The 19280-nt window shown below is 46.7% G+C and overlaps 1 long non-coding RNA gene across 1 annotated transcript in view; it reads left to right on the forward strand.

Moving 5' to 3' along the window:
- Positions 1-19280, forward strand: part of LOC110348435 (uncharacterized) — a 61182-nt gene that overhangs the window by 1834 nt on the left and 40068 nt on the right. The window contains exon 2 of the long non-coding RNA XR_002393679.2: positions 788-883. This is a non-coding gene — a long non-coding RNA (uncharacterized LOC110348435). The remainder of the gene's footprint in view (positions 1-787; positions 884-19280) is intronic.

Below are 19280 nucleotides of genomic sequence, written 5' to 3' on the forward strand. Positions count from 1 at the left end.
TCACTGGGGATGCAACCCAAGCATTCATTCACACTGAGTTCCATCCCCAGCACTTTTTATTTTTTATTTTGAGACAGGTCTCACTAAGTCTAAGTTGCCCAGGCTGGGTTGAGCTCGTTGCTGTCTGGTGAGAGAGACCGTGGCAGGGAGAACAGTGAGGAAGCCGCTGACACATGGCACCCAGGGAAAGAGGATGGTGGCTCGGACTGGAGCGGCAGCAGAAGGGGGTGAAGATGAGGAATTCTGGAGGCGAAGCCAGCTCCTCGGGATTCGGGGTGTGCGGAAGAGGAGGCAGGGATGTCTCCGGGGGCTTGCTCTGATTTTAGCAGCATGCATTTCTTCCCCCTTCCTGGGCAAGAAGCCGCCATTCTTGGTCTCCTCTCCCTCTCTTCCAGGCAGGCGGGGTGTCGGGATGACTTATATATAAGTCATTTTGGAAAATAAACCCCAACTCTCCCCTCCCCTCCCCCTCCCTTCGCTCTCCTTCCTTCCTTCCTTCCTTCCTTCCTTCCTTCCTCTCCTTCTTTCCCTTCCTCCCCTCTCTCCCACACAGTCAGTAGTTTTCAAAGTTCAAGTGGAGTCTTACATTAAAGTCCCACACAAAAAATTGATGAATAGGGGGCCAGGGATGTAGCTCAGTGGTGCCGCTGCCTGCCTCGCAAGCGCAAGGTCCTAAGTTTGATCCCCAGTACCAAAAAAAGAAAAAGAAGAAAGAACATTGATTAATAGGATAAGAAAGCCTTTCTCTCTTTAGGGCTAACTACTGGCCTCTTTCTGGAATCCGCAGTGCCACGTGAGACCACTGTTACTGCACGTTCACGTCCTCCCTGAGAAACTTCGGAAGAGAAATCTGGACGCTCCAGGAGCCGCTGTTTACCCAGAGGTCAGTGAGGGCTGGGACACGGCCTCCGACTAGCGACGGCACTTTGGGGGATGGTGGGGACCCAGGGCGCCCATGCGGAGTGGCCCTTAAACAGAATCGCGTTTTGTCCCTTATGCAGTAGAGTGCCTAATGATTAAAAAAAAAAGATGTGATTTTTTTTAAAGGCAATATTATTTAGTTTAAATAATTCTCACTTTGGAATCAGAAAATTTCGTTTTCATCTCAGCTCAGCCAGATAGAGGCCCGGTATAAAAGTAAGTCATAGATGCCTGTATCCCAGCACTTGGGTGGCTGAGGCAGGAGGATTGTGATTTTGAGGCCAGCCTGAACTACATACTGGGACTCTGTCTCAAAAACCAAAACCAAATCCACACTGGACCCTTGAGTTATGGCCGGCCTGACATACAAATAACTTGGGTTACAACTAGAATTTTAGTTTCAAGTCATAACCAAAGTCTTGAGTTACAACCCAAATGCTGGCCGCTTGTGCTTCCAGATGGCCTCAGATACAGACTTAACCCTTCCAGAGCTCTGGAAGGAACCTGACAGCATCCTCTCCTGTGTGGGGCTCACTGGGAAGTCCTGGGCTAGTGTCTCTCTGAGGACACTGAGATCTGCCTGTGTGCAGGAGAGAGACTCTGAAGGCTGTGTAGGGGAGCCTGAGCCTCCACTGACCAACTTGAGTTACAACCAGCCCTCGGGAACAAATTGGGTTCACAAGTCAAGGGTCCACTGTAAATAAATAATGTAATATATCTGAACCACTGATACTTCATCGGTTGGATGCAAAGTCTTCCTCCTGAGTTTGTTGTGAAGATTAAGTAGATGTAACACTGAGTACCGAGTACCTCGCAGGATTTGTCACACAGAAGGCGTCTGGAGTAACACAAGTGATTATTATGTGTATATATTCATCTGCTTTCTGAGACAAAGATGAAGCCCTGGCCAGGTACACATCTACTGTACCAGATGCTGATGAGAGTTCTGGTTGATATGGAAATGAAGGTGACATGGATTTTGTAACATAGGGTCCTGTGTTGGGTCACTTGGCAAAAATGCTAGTCTGTTATGCATCTAAGGAAGTGCAAATGCCAGCTGTGCTCGGCACCTGGCCTGCAGCCTAGGTTCTTAGGGATCCATAGCATTTGGCCTCTCTGGTCATCTTGAACAGAGCTTGGGTCCTGACCAGGGCTCATCTCGTCGTGGGGCCTGTCCCGGGGTTAGGACTCGGAGGAGGGTCAGGACAGAGACAGGCGCTACTCATGGAAATGAGGTCACACAGCTGAACGTAACACTCACTTATTCTCACATTTGTTCAGTACATTTTCAGAATTCTTATTAGCCAATGTTCGTGTTACCTAATGATCACAGTTCTTGTGGGGAGTTGGTCCACGGACATCTCACATTTCCATGCTTTTTCTTTTCTTTTTTTTTTTGGTACCGGGGATCAAACTTGGGCCCTTGCACTTGTGCAGCAGGCGGCAGAACCACAGAGCTAAATCCCCGGCCCTCTGCATGCTTTTTCATCTTCTCTTCCTCTCCCTCCCTGCATCTCTGGGTCCCCATCCCATCTGCAAAAGATCTGTCTCCCTGTCTCCTATCTCCTATCTGTCTTTGATTTTCTCTTAATTTATTTATAGTTTGGGTCTCTCATATAAGAGACAGCATGCGATATTGAAGCTTGTGTGTCTGATTTATTTCACTTAACAGGATGCACTCTAGGTGCATCCATTTTCCTACAAATGCCGTGGATAAATTTTACCGAGCTCCATCCTGGGAGTACATAAGCCTCTTGTGTCAAGATAGAGACAGGACAAACATGTTTCTGTCCTCACAAGGGGTCAGGCCATATGCAGTGTAGAAGTCAGGCCCCTCCAGGCTGCGGCAGGTGAAGGCAGAAGTGCCCACCGTGCCGAGGTGAACACTAACGGGAACCTGCTTGGTCCACAGCAGTGTAAGGGAAGGCTGTTCTCCGGAGGTGCTTCGGAAGAAACCAGGAAGCCGCAGGCCAAAGGGGAAGCTTCCGAGGCAGGGGGACTGCAAGGGGACGAAAAGGGAAAGCGCTACAGAAGGTTTTAGAACTTCTAGGAAACCGAGGTAATGAAGAAAATCAGGGAGAAGAATGGAGCTGGGTCACACAGGCCTTTGAAACTCCCGTGGTGCATTAGAACATTTTTGGGGTGCCTGGAAAGCCACGGAGGGCTTTTGAGATGGGGAAGAAGGTAGGCTGATTTATGTTTTCAGAAAGATCACTGTAGTTCTCGGTGTGGTGAGGCTGTAATCTCAGCCGCTCCGGAGGCTGAGGCAGGAGGATTGCAAAACCGAGGCCAGCCTGGGTAATTTAGCAAGAGTCTGTCTCAAAATAAAAAATAAAAAGGGCTGGGGATGTAGCTCAATGTGAGATCCTGAGTTCAAACCTCAGTACTGGGAAAAAAGAAAAAGACAAGCAAGAAAAGCAAGCAGCATCCAGTGAGCAGACAGAAGTGAGTAGGCTGAGACCAGGACGGTGAGACAGAACTGATGGGCTAAGGGTTGGGTGGGGACTCGGGTCCTTCTGGGGAATGTACTTAGATGTCGTAGAGGCACCGAGTAGACGCACCCAGGGGCAGCCGGCGAGAGAGCAAGAGCTCTGGAACTGCAAAGGCTTCAGAAAAGAGTTTGTGTTTGCATTCAAGGGGAGCGGAAGAGGACAAGCAGGCCAGGAGGATCCGGACTTAAAACGACTGCAGCAGAACAGGAACAAGCAAAGAAAGCAAAAGGCCAGGGCCACCAGGTAGGAAGAAAACCCAAGTGACAACGACAGGGAAATAAAAACGAAACAGGAGACTGAGTGTGGAGAGGTACGTGTCGGGGAAGAATGTGTGGTCTGGCTGTCAGAGCCCCCCAAGACCCCATCCGTGACCCCAGCGCTCCGTGTGACAGCGACACCTGCCAGGGCCAGGCTGCTCTCAGCTGAGTCTCAGGGTCACATGGGACATGTATTTCATGATTCTGAGTCAAAGACAACACAGACACTTCAGAGGTGCTTGTGACCATTAGCTAAGATCATTTTCCACAAAGAAACAGGGACACTGGTATACTTTTTTTTTTTTTGGCGGATCTTTCTGTGTAGTTCAGATTGTCCTTGAACTCACTACGTAGCCCAGGCTATCCTTGAACTCCTGGCAGTCCTCCTGCCTCAGCCTCCCGAGTGCTTGGATCATAGTGTGCACCACCATATCCAGCTCCTGTGTACAGTTTTGCGTGGGTTTCATGGAGAGGATGAATGGCTGTGTGCTAATGGCCAGACTCCGGAGAGAATATAGCCAGACCTGCCTGTGCAGATTCTTCCTGAATGATTTGGGTGGATCTTTCCTCCGGGAGCAGGGTGGGCACCTCTGGGATGAGGGTTTCATGGTTGGTTTAAGGGGACAGACTGTGAGCGAGGTTTATATCCTTGTGCAGCAGAGGGTGAGGAGAGGGTGAGTGGCCAAGGGCCGAACTTTGGTTGAGTATGTCCAGCTCCTCAGCACTGGACTCAATACAAGGAGGTGTTATCGGGTGGAACCTGTTCTCTTCATTGCAGTTAAATCTCTTGAAGGAGACTGCTCTGGACCCTCGAGAAGGGGCCCTTGCAGATCCTCAGGGTGAGCAGCAGCACCCAGGTTTCTGCCCTGCAGGGCCCGTGGCTCATTGCAGAAGCATCTTTGCAGTTAAGGGGCTCTCATGGCTCTTCAGCTGATTTATTTCTTTGCAGGCTTCCTGTAGGTGCAGCAAAGTGGGAGGAGCAGGAGCAGCTCAGAAGCAAAATCCTGCCCACCCCTAGCCTTCTTGGAGCAGATTGGTTGTTTCCTGGGGCTCGGAGAACTTCATTTTTAGGGTTGCTGTGTTTCACATTCACTCTCTGTAAATGATAGCTTCTCCCCTTCAGGGTTTCTGGGCCAGCTGGGTTTAGGTGAGGTCCTTGTCCTAAAGGAAGGCTGCTGGACCTGACAGAGAACCAGAAATGTGGACCTGGGTCTTCTAGTCTTACTTTCATTTTGGTCCCACTGCTGGGGAAGGTGCCTTTTTAACACTACATAGCTTTAGCCAGCGTGGTTTCTCATTTGTGTCTCAGCTTCGGTTGTGTGGCAACTTGAATAGAATAAATAGGTCTCCTCTCCCTCCCTTTCCTTCGCCTTCCTTCCCTCTTTCGTTCATATTGGGAATTGAATCCAGGGCCACTGCACTGAACTACATCTCCAGTCACTCTGCAAAAAAGTGTCCAGGCGGAGCTGGAACTTCAAGTCCTCCTTCCTCAGCCTCCCAGTTCTGGGATTACAGGTGTGCACCACTGTGCCCAGCATAAATTTATCAGTTATTACAGTTTTTACGTTCTTGCTATTTTTCGTAGTATAACTTGAAAGGATTAAGATCATGCAACCACTGTTACTGATCAGCCTGAACTATAAAAATACCATCTTCTGATCTAAATTCTTGTCAGTCATCCTTTGATCTCTCTTTGACACTGTAGCTGTTTGATAGAAATGTTGGCCATCAGCGTTCTCACATGGTCCAGAGGTCACCTCCTTGGCTCTGGTAGAATCCTTCTGGGTGGACTTGGAGTTTGTGTTTGGTTTTTTTTTTGTACTGGAGATCAATCTCGGGTCCTTGTGCTTGCAAAGAAGGTGGCGGCACCACTGAGCTAGATCCCTGGCCCTTGACTTCGAGTTTTGGTGTGCCTTACACCATGGTGCACAGCCCACTGAACGCCCTGCTCAGGTGGGCAGACATTGCTGAATGGAAGGTCTTTGGTGATCACCAAATATACTGGACATATTTATCAACAATTAGTACCCTGTCTACATTTCTTTTTGAAACAGGGTCTTGAAATGTCATGCAGGCTGGCTTCAAACTCGAGATGCTCCTTCTTCAGCCTCCTGAATGCTGTGATTACAGGCATGTGCCACTATGCCCAGTTTACAAAGTTTTGATACATACACGTACTATGCAAACTATTTGGACCACTGGCAAGGACAAATGCAGTCCAAGATCATTCGGACTCCACTGTTCCCTCTTGCTTTTGTTTTCTTCTTATAACTGCTTTTACTAAGATTGTGTGTGTGTGTGTGTGTGTGTGTGTGTGTTTTTCTTTCTGCCAGGATATGAACTTTTCTTTCCTCTGGGTCAGATGAACTCACAAAACAATGATATCTAAACACCACTTTTGTTCTCAACAAAATAATACAGTTTAGATAAATTGCGTTAGTGAGAAAAACTAAGTTTGACTCTCAGCCACACAAGTGTGGCTTGGGATTTATGTGTGTAATTGTGTGGTGTTGACTTGAACTGGCATCCTTCCAGATCATGATACCTGGCTATGAAGACATGGGATATATGTAGAATGAAACACAGTGCCTCCTCAGTGCCAACTTCTTTTTCTTTGTGTTCCTCCTTCTGCTGGTGTCTGTGTGCCCGAGAGCACTCATGGAAGGGCTTGGGTCGGGTATAAATAACGCAAGTGCATGGAGTGATTGACCAACCACTGAGCAAGAGTACAGGCTGACCTTCTAACCTAGTGGACAGACACATGATAACTCTTGGGTTCACAGGCTGTTTAAACATAGCCCTTCTTTCATTCCCATGAGTCAAATTTTTCTCTAGGGAATTATCAGTTATTCCATTTTCTTTGGGCCTGGATTTTCCTGATCCTAGAAAGCAAGATTGAGGAAGAGAGTTACTACTCATGGAAATGAGGTCACACAGCTGAACGAACACTCACTTTAGGCAATATATTGCTCTGTAGGGTGTGACTCCTTGAAGATACATAGTGCCTAGTGAGGCATTTTATCCTTGGCTTTGAATGTTTAGGATGAGGAGCTGTAGGTGCATCCTGTGAGCAGGTGTGTTAGGTTGTGGTTGCGTGAAATTAGTCCAGCTGCTGTTTGCCCATACTGTTGGTACTGTCACAAGGGTGACAATTTCTGAAACAGGTTCAGGCCAAGAGAGTCTGAAGCAGCCCTTGGTCGAGGGGGCAGCATTCACACTTTTCGTGATGCACATGAACTCGTGTTGTCATCACTCATTATATCTGGCTGTTGTATGACCATAAAAGACTGTGTGTGTGTGTGTGTGTGTGTGTGTGTGTGTAGTCTGCAGTCACTTTTTAGCTATAATCTCAGGATAAAAATACACTTAAGGCAATAGTGAACTGACAAGTTGAGAACATGGCTAAGTGGAAGAGTACTTGCTGAGCATGCACAGGCTCTGTGTTCTATCTCAGCACTGCCAAAAATGTTTTTTAAAAATGTGCACACTTTGTGCCCAGTCCCCTGGCTGAGTTTACATACTTCTTCGGAAGAATTCCTTGTTCTTGAGTCCTTGATTTTCCATTGTTGTTCCTTCCAGGCTCCTCAAAACTAGCCAAGTCATGTCACCACCACGTCCAGGAATCTGGGCATAGCTCAAGCCCTGTCTCATCCCATTAGAACTGAACAGGGAAGAATGCTGTTAGCAGCTCTCCCACCGCAGGGGCTTTCCTTCACCCCTGTCCTCTAGAAATACACTTGCACGAGATTGTAATGATAGCTGCCCATTTTTAAGATCAGTGCCAACGTAACCATGCCAACCCAGGCCAAGTTGGTTATAGGGAACCCCCTACTAACTGCAGGCTGGAGTTTTCTGAAGAGGCTTGTGTGTGATAGAAGTCGGTGACCTGAGAATCGGAACTTCCACTTCTGAAGCTTACTTGTACCTTCTGGAGCCCTTTAGGCATGATTCTTGGTGTCCCATTTCTCCCACATGCTTGCATTGCTTGGACTAAGAGCAGAGGGCATCAGGGCACATTCAGTTCTGCTCACGGAGTCCTCGATGCCAGTCATCAGTCTGTCCTGCAGGCGCTCATTTCCACACAGAACGCTGTTTGTGACTGTGAAAGTCTTACTGCAATTAAGTTTTGGTTCATGCAGTGGGACTACAAATTCTCTTTGAGTTTCCATAAGTTAAAAAAATGTGTTTTATCTAAGGTCACGTCCCGTATCACGACTCTCCATATTTAACCTTGCTTCCTTGGTTTCGGCAGACTTGGAAAGCAGTTTTCTTTTTAAAGGAAGTTTCTGTACAGCCCAGGAATATTATGCATATCCAAAGAGGCGGGGCTGCCTTGAATTCTGAGGCAGCCAGCAGAATTCCTGAGTGCTGCAGGTCTGCATTGGCATCTGCACTCCATGGAAAGTGAGGATCTTTGTCCCAGCAGAATGCAGCTAAATGGCAGCTGGAACATGAATGGACAGGAAAACACTCTCCTCCCTCTAATCACGCCACTTCTGGCAGCCAGGAAAGGTTCTTGTCTGAATGTGGGAAAGAGATGCTGCTATGATAACAGTAATTATTATACATCAGTTAAAATCCCATCTTAGGAGCCTTACACGGCTGCTGTTCAGCAGAGGTTTGCTAACCTGGAGTTGGAGGGAGAGCTTAATTAGTGTCAATGAGGGGTCTCCCAGATAAAAACAAAGCCCCTTTCCCAGCCTCGCCTGGATGTCTTTGAGCTGCCTTTCCTTTTGTGACAGGGACAGTGTTTGGTCTGATCTATTCTGACTGGAGAGCAGGGAGAGGAGCTCATGTTTTCTAGGGCGTCTGATGTGCCAGACACTGGGATAGGTACTTTCAAAGAAGCAGGCACCTCTGAACCAGGATTTCCCGTCATTCCCACCCAGCCCTCTGCTGCGTTGGTGCCTTCAGACTCTGTGACCCAGATTGAATCTCCCACCTCAAGTGGCCCCCTCCAAGTCCCTCTGGATTATTTACTTCCATGTCACTGAATCAGGCAGAAGAGAACAGGGGTTAAAGAGACGAACTTCAGTTATTTGTTTCTCTTCAGCTCTCCCAGGAACGCTAAAAACATCTGCTGCAGGACTGCTGGCTTGAAGGATATTTTAAAACGTGGCAGCAGGTCCAGTCGCTATCTAAAATAGGTTTTATTAACTTTTATCCTTTCTCCAGGTCCCTGGCTGCACTATTCCATCATTCCTCTCACCAAATATTGGAACTTACAGCCCAGATTTTCTTTTTTTATTTTTGGTACCAGGGATCGAACTCGAGTCCTTGAGCTTATGGGGCAGGCGACGGCACCACTGAGCTAAATCCCTGGCCATGGAACTTATAGCCCAGATTTTCTGAGACCCATCACATTCACCTACTGGCACTATTGCCAGTTTAGGCGAGCCATTACATATGAACCCAAGTGCATTTTGATCTTTTTTATCCTTGTGACATTTATTATGTAAAAAAATTCACAAGTTATGAAAAAAACTTACACCTAAATTTACTCCCAGGAAATGTGTGTGCCTACCACCCAAATCTTATCCTGTTCCATTTATTTCAATTGGCTTTGCTAGCAATATAACCTTTTTTTTCCATTCAGTTTATTGGTACATTTTAGGTATATAATACAGTTGCATTCATCATTGGGGTCTTTTACCTGTACATGATGCATCTTGGTTCTTATTTTTTCCCCATTCCTCTGCCCTCCCTTCACCCACTCGACCCCTCCCTATTTACAAAGACTGTTTCCATGTTTTTCCTTTTCTCATATTTTTCCTTTTCCCTTTCCTCTTCCCCTATTCCTTTAAATGTTTTCTTCCTGTTTCACAATATCAGTTATATATTTTGATTCTTATTTACACTTTTAGTTTTTCACACCAGAGAAACTATTTGGTATTTGCACATGTGTTTCCTATTTATTTCACTTATGAGTATGGCCTCAATGTGCATCCATTTAGCTATAAATGTCTCTAGTTTCTCATACTTTATGGCTGAATAGTACTCCATTTTATAAAAAAACCCCACATCTTCTTTATCCAGTCTCCAGTTGATGGGCAATTGGGCTGTTTTCAAGTTTTAGCTATTACACACTATGCCGCTGTAAACATGGGTGCACATATATCACTGTGGTATGATTCTTTTAATTCTTTGGGGAAGATACCCAGCAGGGGAATAGCTGGGTTAAGTGGGACCTGTAGTCCTAGTTCTTTGAGGTATCTCTATACTGATTTCCACAGTGGTTGCACCAGTCTACACTCCCACCAGCAGTGAAGCAGGGTTCCTTTCTCCCCACAGCCCTGCCAGCACTTGTTATTGGTTGATTTCATGATAGCAGCCATTCTTTCTGGGATGAGGTAGAATCTCAGTGTTGTTTTCATCTTCATCTCTTGAATGACCAGTGATGTTGAACATTTTTTCATATATTTATCGCTAGCAATGTAACCTTTGACCAATTATTTAAACTCTCTGTGACTCTGGGGATTTTTACTTAAAAAAAAAAGACTCACCTCTGAGGGTTCCAATGAAGATCAAATGACATGATGTATAAATCAACTTAGGAACTTCACTGTTAGCTCAAGATGCCATAACAGAGGCTGTTATTTATTCTGCTGGCTGAAACAAAAAAACTGACTAAAATATATGAAATAATTATTTTGAAGCATTAGGCAACAGACAAAAATGGCAGTGACTTCTGAGAGATGAAAAACAAATGAGGTGAGGCCTGCAATTGCCCCAGCATATTGCTTATAAGAAGTTTCTGAGCAGGGAGGACAAACTCAGGCAAAGTAAATTTCAGAGCAAAGAATATTAACAGGGATAATGATTGTCATTCCATAATGATAAAGGATCTTGTCATCAAGGAGAATAACAATCTCAAACACAGATGCACCAAATAACAGAGCTTCCAAACACAAGAAGCAAAAACTGATAGTGCTGTAGGAAAAGTAGATCAATCCACAAGTAGGTTTCTTTTCTTAAATACCTTTCAGTTTCAACTGGAGTGACAGACTGATTAGACAATAATGTGACAGATTAGAAAGCTCAAAATGGCTAGAAGCAATGCTACAAAGGATAACAAATGGAAAAAATAGACAGCTACCTATATTTATTGGAGAGTAGATTTGGATGACGGAGTAAGGGAAACATGAAAGAGAAAGACAGGGAGGAGGAACTGAGTTCTACAGACAGGTGCTTGGCATATAGCGAGGGCACTGGTAGACTAGGTGGTGTGTGTGTATGAGGACAGGGTATGAGATGCTGCCACGCCACGTGTACTCGGTGAGAGGCACATTATAACCTACTTTTACCTGGATATAAGTCTAAAAGGTCAGGGTCAGCGATGGCCCCAGATTCAGTGCTTTACGATGGTAAACATTTCTTTCCCACGTGACTGACGCAGAGATGAGTATGGAGGGCTCAGTTCCCTGTGGTCCTTCAGGGGCTTGGCTCCTTTTGCCTTGTGTCTCCTCCACACTTTCCAAATTCTTCTCTTAGCTAGCAGATGGGGAAGGAGAACCAGGAACACACCAAGAAACTATTAGTGTGGCACACACCATGCAGGCTCAGATTTCCTTGGCGCATGGTCTCAACTCTGCAGGATGAGGGCAGCCATGTCCAGAAGAGCAGAGAAGTGGTATTTGTGAGCAGGGGCAGTCTCTGCCACAGATGTCCCGATCTTGCCCGTTCATTGATGCTCTGGGAGTCACTCTGCTTTGCTGGATGTTGAGTCTAACTCTCGATTTATTTTCTAAGTGAATTCAGTGGTTTTGATTATGGGGGGTGTTCAGGGCCAAGAATTTGAATTGTAGTCAAACATGGATATTTTCTAACATTGTGGAGTGGAGATAGAGCATCACACGGCATAAAAAGGCTTAACAGAGGCTGGGGATATAGCCCACGGGTAGAGTGCATGCTTAGCATGTGTGAAACTGGGGTTTAGTCTCCAGCTCCACACAGGAAAAAGGAAAAAAGGAGGCCCAATATATTATGAAATTTCAGATAGTTGGAGGAGGGAAAAAGAACATTTCTAATAACCCCATTCAGTTTTCTAATTTTGAAGTTAAGTAAGCTGAGACACAGAGAGGTAAAGTTATGTGTTCAAGGCTATAAAGACAATTAGTACCGGAGCCGAGGTCAGAAGCTCACCAGTGTGACCTCATGGTTTTAATAGCAGCGAAAATTTAACACAAGATAAAAGGTTTCCATGTCATGCCTTTGAAAGGCACAGAATAATGAAACCGTTTAGAAATCTAGTAAGTTGTAGTTGCACAGGGGTCAAAAGGAACCTCACTTTTATTTTGAATAAACATGTTATGATTTTAGATGAGATGATAATAAGATTCCGCCAGGGAATCCCGGCTGCCCATAGATAATGCGTTGGATTCTTATAGCAGGGGGATAGGGGTCCTTTGGAAAACAATTGATCAGTTGTCCTGGCTTTTCTAAAAATAAACAGATCCAGTCAGAATCATGACACTGCATATTACTGTCTTTGCTTTGAGGATAGTGACATTTTTTGGTCCACATGGACTCGCTTTGTAGTAAATGTGCTGCCATTTCCCTCCTAGTCTTCATTGTTTTACACTGTACGCCACAATTCCGTACTTGAATTTGACAGGAGGGATTCCATATCAGTGGCTTTCCCAGATGAATGCCCTCATTATCATAGTTTAATAACTTTAGCAGGCAATCGTTCCAGGTTGGATCATGTGCTTCTCCTGCTCCTTGAAAAGTCTCGGTAGCTTCCCTTTTCTACAGAGCTTAGGACTTGAGAGGGGAGATTTGAAGCCAGACTTGGGCTTGTATCCTGGCTCTATTTCTAACTAGCTGTGTGACTTGACACATGTTTCTTAATTTCTTCACGTCTGTTTTCTTGTTTGTAAAATGAGAATGACATTCTTTTTAAAGGTTGTGAAGGTTAAAAGTTAAGATATGTACAGCATGTAAGACAATGTCTTGCATACAATAACTGCTAAGTACATTTTAGCTCAGAGAGCTGCAGCCTCCACTGAAGGAAAGATTAATTAATGGAATACACAAGTACATTTACCAACTGGGATAAGTGACAGAAAGGAAAAGTGCTAAGTGCTATTAGAGTGTTAACTGGGAACCAGATTTAGCCTGGCATTGTATTATAGGATTCTTTACATTTCAGCTTCTCCTACTGATGTGTGAATTTTTTGAAAGCAAGAATCATGTCTTAATCTTCCTTATGTAACCGTCAGTGACAGTATTCGGTGCATAGCGGGGGCTCCAGGCTGCTTTGGAAAGAGAGATTAAAGGAAAGAGAAAAAACTCTACAGGTATCACTGTGCGACTATAAAGATGGTGGAGGCCAGTCTTCCTCAGGGGGCAGAGAATGAGCTCCTGGTGCCCAGGCCGCCCGCGGAGGGTCAGCACCCGGGCCTCTGGGTCTGCAGCCTAATGAGGCTGCACCCGTGTGTGCACACAGACTCCTTTGCTTTGTTCACAGCTGTCCCTCTGGTCTTCCCGGAGGAAGGGTTTGCTGATTTTATACAGGATTTTTAGAGCTGCTGAGATGCTTCACAATCAGGAGTCTGGGGCGGGGGCTGCTCGCTGGGGAAGGCAAGAGCCAGACCAGAGGGAGGTCTCCTCTTCCTGAGGACTGCGCTGTTTAGAGCGGGCTGCCTGCAGCCCGTCAGGGGCCTGTGGGGAGGGGAGGCCCAGGGGTGCAGTCCTGGGGGCTGCTGTGCTCTTGGCCTGAGGGGAAACTGATTCCCCAGGTGATGGGCAGGTGCCCAGCAAGGGTGACCAGCAGGGCCCAAAGCCCCAGGCCTGCCTGCTCCCAGGGCGACCCTCCAGGCCGTCCAAGGGGGACCTGGAAAATCAGAAGGGGCTTTTAAATATGTATGAGTAAATTCGGAAAGAGAAGGAAGAGATGGGTGTTTATCCTCTAATTTCAAATTGCGGTCATATAAATGAAAGCCTGTTACAAAAAATGCAGTCTAAATATTTCATGATAACGCAGGTAATACCAGCAAAATTCATGTGTCATTTATTACCAGCTGGGTATCACTCTGAGAGCTTAATATGCATGCATTCATTTAACTTCCATACCAGCTTTATGACCTAGATCTTATTATTATCCCCATTGTGCCCACAAGGAGACTGAGTTCTGAGAGCTTAAACAACTTACCCAGCATCACACATTTAGCAGGCTGGAGAGTTAGAATAAGGTTTTTTGTGTTTTGAGGGTCTCACTCTGTAGTTGAGCCTGGTCTTGACCATTTGGCAATCCTCCTGCCTCAGCCTCCTGCGTACTGGGATTATAGGGGTGCATCATTGTGCCAGGTGTCTCCAACTCTTTTGTGGCCCTCAGCTCTTCCTTATGGGAGTCAGGGTCCCCGTGCTGCCCTAGAAGAGGTCAGTAAGGCTGGGCCACATTGGCTAAGCAACAGGGAGTGCCACGGAGGAGCACAGGGGTAACTGTGGGTCCCGGGGACCCTCTCATCACCAATCTGCTCGGGCACAGCCATGGGGACCAGCCCCAGAAGGCGTCAGACAGCCCAGGCTCTGGCTTCATGTCCCCAGCGAGGTGGCCCAGGAAGCTTAGCACATTTCACTTTTCTAGGAATAAAGGACCACAGCTGCGTCCTTCAGTGAGTGAAACAGTGCTCACCGGCAGGAGGGGCTGGGGAGAGGGGTGGGCTTGGTCACGGGCCAGAGATGAGAGGAGCCACATGGCCCATTTGTCCGGCACTAATGGCTCGAAGCCAGGCGGCTCGATGCCGAGGGCCCAGAGAGGAGACCTGTGGACCAGGGCAGTCCGTCAGTGTCCCGGCTGTGTGTCTCCTCCTCCAACTCAGATTCCAGCTGCAGGGAGAAAAGACCAAGGCTTTCCAACCTCCAGAGCTTTGCCCATGAGCACTGGATTATCCCAGAAGGGAGAAGGAAACCCCAGCAGGGTAAACTGAGGCATTCTGGAGCATCGAGGAAGCTTCTGTCCTCTGCCAGGCTGCAGCCCCGATGCCTGGGGAAGACGAATCGCTGACCACTGTGGAGTTGCCTGCTCCTTCCCTGCACATCTAGGTACTTTTAGCCAGGGATTCCTGACCTGTACAGGGTCCCAACCAAGTCCCACTGACTGAACAAACATCAAAACTGCGACACAACTGACCATTAATCAGGAATTGGGCCTTAGGCCTGAGCCATCTTGGACTTCACCAAAACAAAATAGCTTTGATCTACAGAAATAGCAAACAGCACCATTAAAATGGCAGCATCTAATATTTATGAGCGCTCACCTTGGGCCAGATATTAAGTGTTTTACAAGTTCTAACCCATTTAACTCCACAGCAGTGCCAGGAGGTAGAAAATAGTCACATGTCTACTTGAAACAAGAACAGAAGCACACTCGAGTAGTTGTTTAATCCTCGGTGGTCTAAAGCAACAATTTATGGCTATTATCGCATGCTTTGTGGGGACCGGAGTTTGGACAGGGCACAGGGAGGAAGCCTACCTGCTCCTGACACTGTGACCACAGCTGGCGGGTCCTGTGTCATGGTTTAGGTCGGATGTCCCCGTGCTCTCCTGTGTGTAGAAGGTGGCTGGGTCCTGGGATGCTCTACTCACCGGTGGACGAATCCACTGAGTGTTCGTAGGAGAATGCGCGGTTAGGGGGCGGGGCCTGACTGGAAGGGGCGGTCTCTGGCTGTTCATCTCCCTTCCCTGCTCCTGCCTCTCTCTCTGCTTCTGGGCCACCATGACATGAGCAGCTTTGCTCAGCATGTCCCTTGCATCATTCTGCTTCTGTCTGGGAGCCGGTGACCATGGACTGAAACCATGAGCCAAAATAAACCTCTCCTCCTTCAAACTGTGGGCCCTGGGCATTTTGTCCCAGTGATGGGAAGGTGACAGAGGAGCCTGCTCAGCGTGGCCCTGTGTCCCTCCATGGCTAGCCTGAGCTACAACATGGCGGCCTCAGGGCAGGGCTCCAAGAACAAGTGTTCCAAGAGCCCCGAGTGGCAAGGCTTCTAATGACAGCCTCAGAACCCCCAGAAGGTGACAAGTCTCAAACATTAGCCAAGATTCAAGGGAAGGGGAGTTTAATCCTACCTCTAAACTGGGGGATTATCACCAAATTTAGAGTCATTTTAAATCTGCCAAGGTAAATAGTCAAGTCATATTACTAGTGAGCTAAAAATCCATTTTAAATCAGGAACTCTTACCCACTAAATCTAGAAAGTTGAATTTATGTATCATTGAGACAAATCCAGTGGATGATCAACATTGTGGCATTTATTTGTAATTCAGTTGTTTGAAAAACTCGTATTTTCTTCTGAAGAAGTACAGTATGTTTCCTTCCTCTCTCCTTTCTTTCATTATTTGTTAAATAGCACCTTCATGCCAGGCACTGCCTTAGGTGTTAGGGACAAGGGTACACAAAGTCCTGTCCCTGCTTTTAAATGTCTCATAGTCTGCTGGGGAGAACATCGACTTAATTATTGCTGAGTGTGACTGACACCAGATGTTGTGGCTCATGTCTAGATGTCCCCTCAAAGCCTCAAGCAGTCTTTGCAGAGGTGGCTGAATCTGGAATGTGTGATGCTGGGATTAGGGCAGGTGATTACTAAACCACTACATGGGAGTGGCTGGTCTGGCACCGCCCTAATCCCGCTAGTCTGGATGGGGTGAAAAGGGCAGGAAGACGCTGTTAAGGTCCCTTGTCACCTTTGTTGCCTTGTGCGCTCCATGTTGCTTCTCCTCTGTGATGCCTGTCTGCCATCCCTGCCTTGGACCCAGCCAATTATGGACTGAAACCTCTACACATGGCGAGCTAAATAAATCTTTCCCCTTTAACTTTGGGTGTTGGGTATTTCATCTTAGCAGCAAGAGCAGTAACCTACACACACCACGTGATAGGAACTGATGTGGAAACTGAGGCGGAAACACCCCATTCTAGTTTAAGGTTCTCAGGAAGCTTTCTGAAGGAAGTAAGGTTTGATTTATATATAAGAGGATTAAGAAAAACCTGCCTGGTGTTATAGACTAAGTATTTTTAAAATTTTTATTTTTATGAGTACGTGTTTGCAGTACGTAATGATGACATTCCTCAGGCAGAGTTGGTGCATGGACATAATGTATCTCAATTCTTTAATATTTATGTCCTAGCAAAGTTCTTATGTCGAAGCCCCTACCTCCAACATGGCTGTATTTGGAGATGGAGCCTTTCAGGGAGTAGGTAAGGATAAAGGCAGTCATAAGGCCGGGGCCCTATTCAGATAGGGTTAGTGTCCTCAGGAGAAGAGACACTTAGCGAGTTCATGCTCTCTGCCATGTGGAGATGACTGGGTGGGCATTGGCTCCTCCAAGAGAGGAGTGACAGTTCTCTCTAGTCCAGGAACCAAGTGGGCTGGGACTCTGACCAGGTCTTCTTACCTCCCAACCACTGAGAAAGTAAATCTGTGTTCCTTAAGCTACCGAGTTTTGTTATGGCAAAATGAATGAGACGAAATGACCAAGGTGACTAAGACAGCAGGTAAGGTGGGAAGGGCAGGTGTTCAAAGGGAAGCATCAGGTATCAAAGTGAAAAGGGACTCAGGGGACTTGGCAGGCATGTATCTGGGTAGAAGTATAGGGTGCGTGGGGCTAAGCAATGAGAAGAAGACTCAGAAAGATGCCCAGAGCTGGGGTCTTTGTGTCGAATTTCAAAACTAACTAGCTCCAGGGCTGCCCGGCCTCTGGTTTTCTCTTTGTACGAGAAAAGTTTCCATATTGTTGAGACCATTTTGATAGGAGTTTTTTATTTTATTTTATGCTCAAAAATATTGAATCATTTAGAATGAATTTGGGCTGCATGTTACAGAAATCCCAGAATAATTATGATTTAAAAATATAGAACTGTAATTATCTTTTAATAAAAAAGTATGGATGTTGGTAGCCCTGGAGGGCCAGATTTGAGGTCTTTTCACTGTGTTGTGACATTGTTGCCAACAGATGGCCATGGGACCATGCTGCGGGCTCCAACCAGCACTTCTGGGTCCCTGCCAGGTAGATGGGAGGGTGCAGTCTGCACATCTTGCACTTTCCCACAGACATGTAAACCACACACACTTCAGAGCTGAATCACATGGGCTCTGACACCAGATGTCTGAAAGGTCGCCTGTACTTTGTCAGCTCCGCTTCCAGGGACAGATCTGTGGGTTTGTCCAAAAGAGGAGGCATAGGAGTATGTGCTGAGGACCATTTATCCTTCTCTGCTGCCCTGTGAATCCCCCTGTTATCTGCCTGGTGCTGGAGTTACCTGGTGGTAGAGAGGAGGGGTAGAAATGGACCCAAAGGAGGGTTTGCGGGCTACTGTGGGGCTGATTCTCCGTAGTGGGACCATTGCCTGGGTTTCTGACAGGCAGCCATTTCCTGTGGGAACGGTATGTATCCTTTCCTGCTGTCCCCAAGACCACTCGCCTGGACTTTTGTCAGCCCTTTCATCTTTGTCAAGAAGGAAAAGAGGCGTTAGGTAGAATATTCTTGTCAGCGGCACATGTAATCCTTCTACTGCATAATGATTCCAGGAGGAAGCAGCCCTGGGTGGGCACCAAATCTCCTGATAGCTTGATCTTGGTCTTCCCAGAGAGCCATTCATTTCTATTGTCCATAAGCCACACGATGTATGGCATTTTATTACAGCATCCTGAACAGGGGCAGGCATATATATATATATATATATATATATATATGTATATTCTTTTCTTTTCTTTTTTGGTGGTAATGAGGATTGAACCCAGGGCCTTTACACTCAGTTACATCTTAGAGGCTTCCTTCCTCCCTCCTTTTCTTTCTCTCTGTCTCTCTCTGTCTCTCTCTGTCTCTTTCTCTCTCTCTGTTTCTCTCTCTTCTTTCTTCCCTTCCTCTTCTTTCTTTCTTTTGAGGAAGAGTTGTTAAGTTGTTGTGTTGTCCAGGCTGAGCTCAGAAATCTCAGTCTCCTGCTTCAGTCTCCAGAGTGCTGGGATTACAGACTGACACCGCCATGACTGGCTTAGTAGTCTTTTTCTTATGTTATTTCCTAGGCTAAATGTTCAACTTCCTGGTGTTTATCATGAAGATTACTATAGTCTTTAGGGAAAACAGGCTCAGAAGCAGGACTCTTGGGCGCTCTGTGGTGGAGGGCTGTGCCTGGTGGTCAAGCAGGGTGTAAGCCACAGGATTTCAGAGCCCCTCCTTCCCCTCTCCACTTTCGCTGGATCTTCAAAGCCAGCGTGTAGGTAGAGACATAAGACATCTTTATCTCCAGCTTTAAATGCGGAACCTGAGCTTCTAGAAGTTGTTTGACTTGGCCAAGACCACAGGCTGTAGCCGGTCTTGGAGGTGATTAGAATGACAATGCCTTTCTAAACGCCCAGCCCATGGAATGGCGTGGCACATGTTTGATGCTCAATGAATGTTTTGAAAAGGAAGAAAGGAGAGAAGGAGTGAAAGAATGGAGGAGGAGGAAGAGTCTCTTTCCACAGCTTCACACTGTGGTCAGCCCTCAGAGAGTGATGGCCCGGTGCTTTTGTCCCTTGCCCTGAGTCCACGCTCTGCGGACCCCAAGCTCATTTCTTAGAAGTCCGGGGATGTGAACGCCCAGGTCTCCTTGATCCCAGTGTCCCGTGAG

Source organism: Heterocephalus glaber, unplaced genomic scaffold (genome assembly GCF_053883595.1).
Source record: "Heterocephalus glaber isolate CG9 unplaced genomic scaffold, H.glaber_assembly_v1.0 deba00001442, whole genome shotgun sequence".
Taxonomy (NCBI): domain Eukaryota; kingdom Metazoa; phylum Chordata; class Mammalia; order Rodentia; family Bathyergidae; genus Heterocephalus; species Heterocephalus glaber.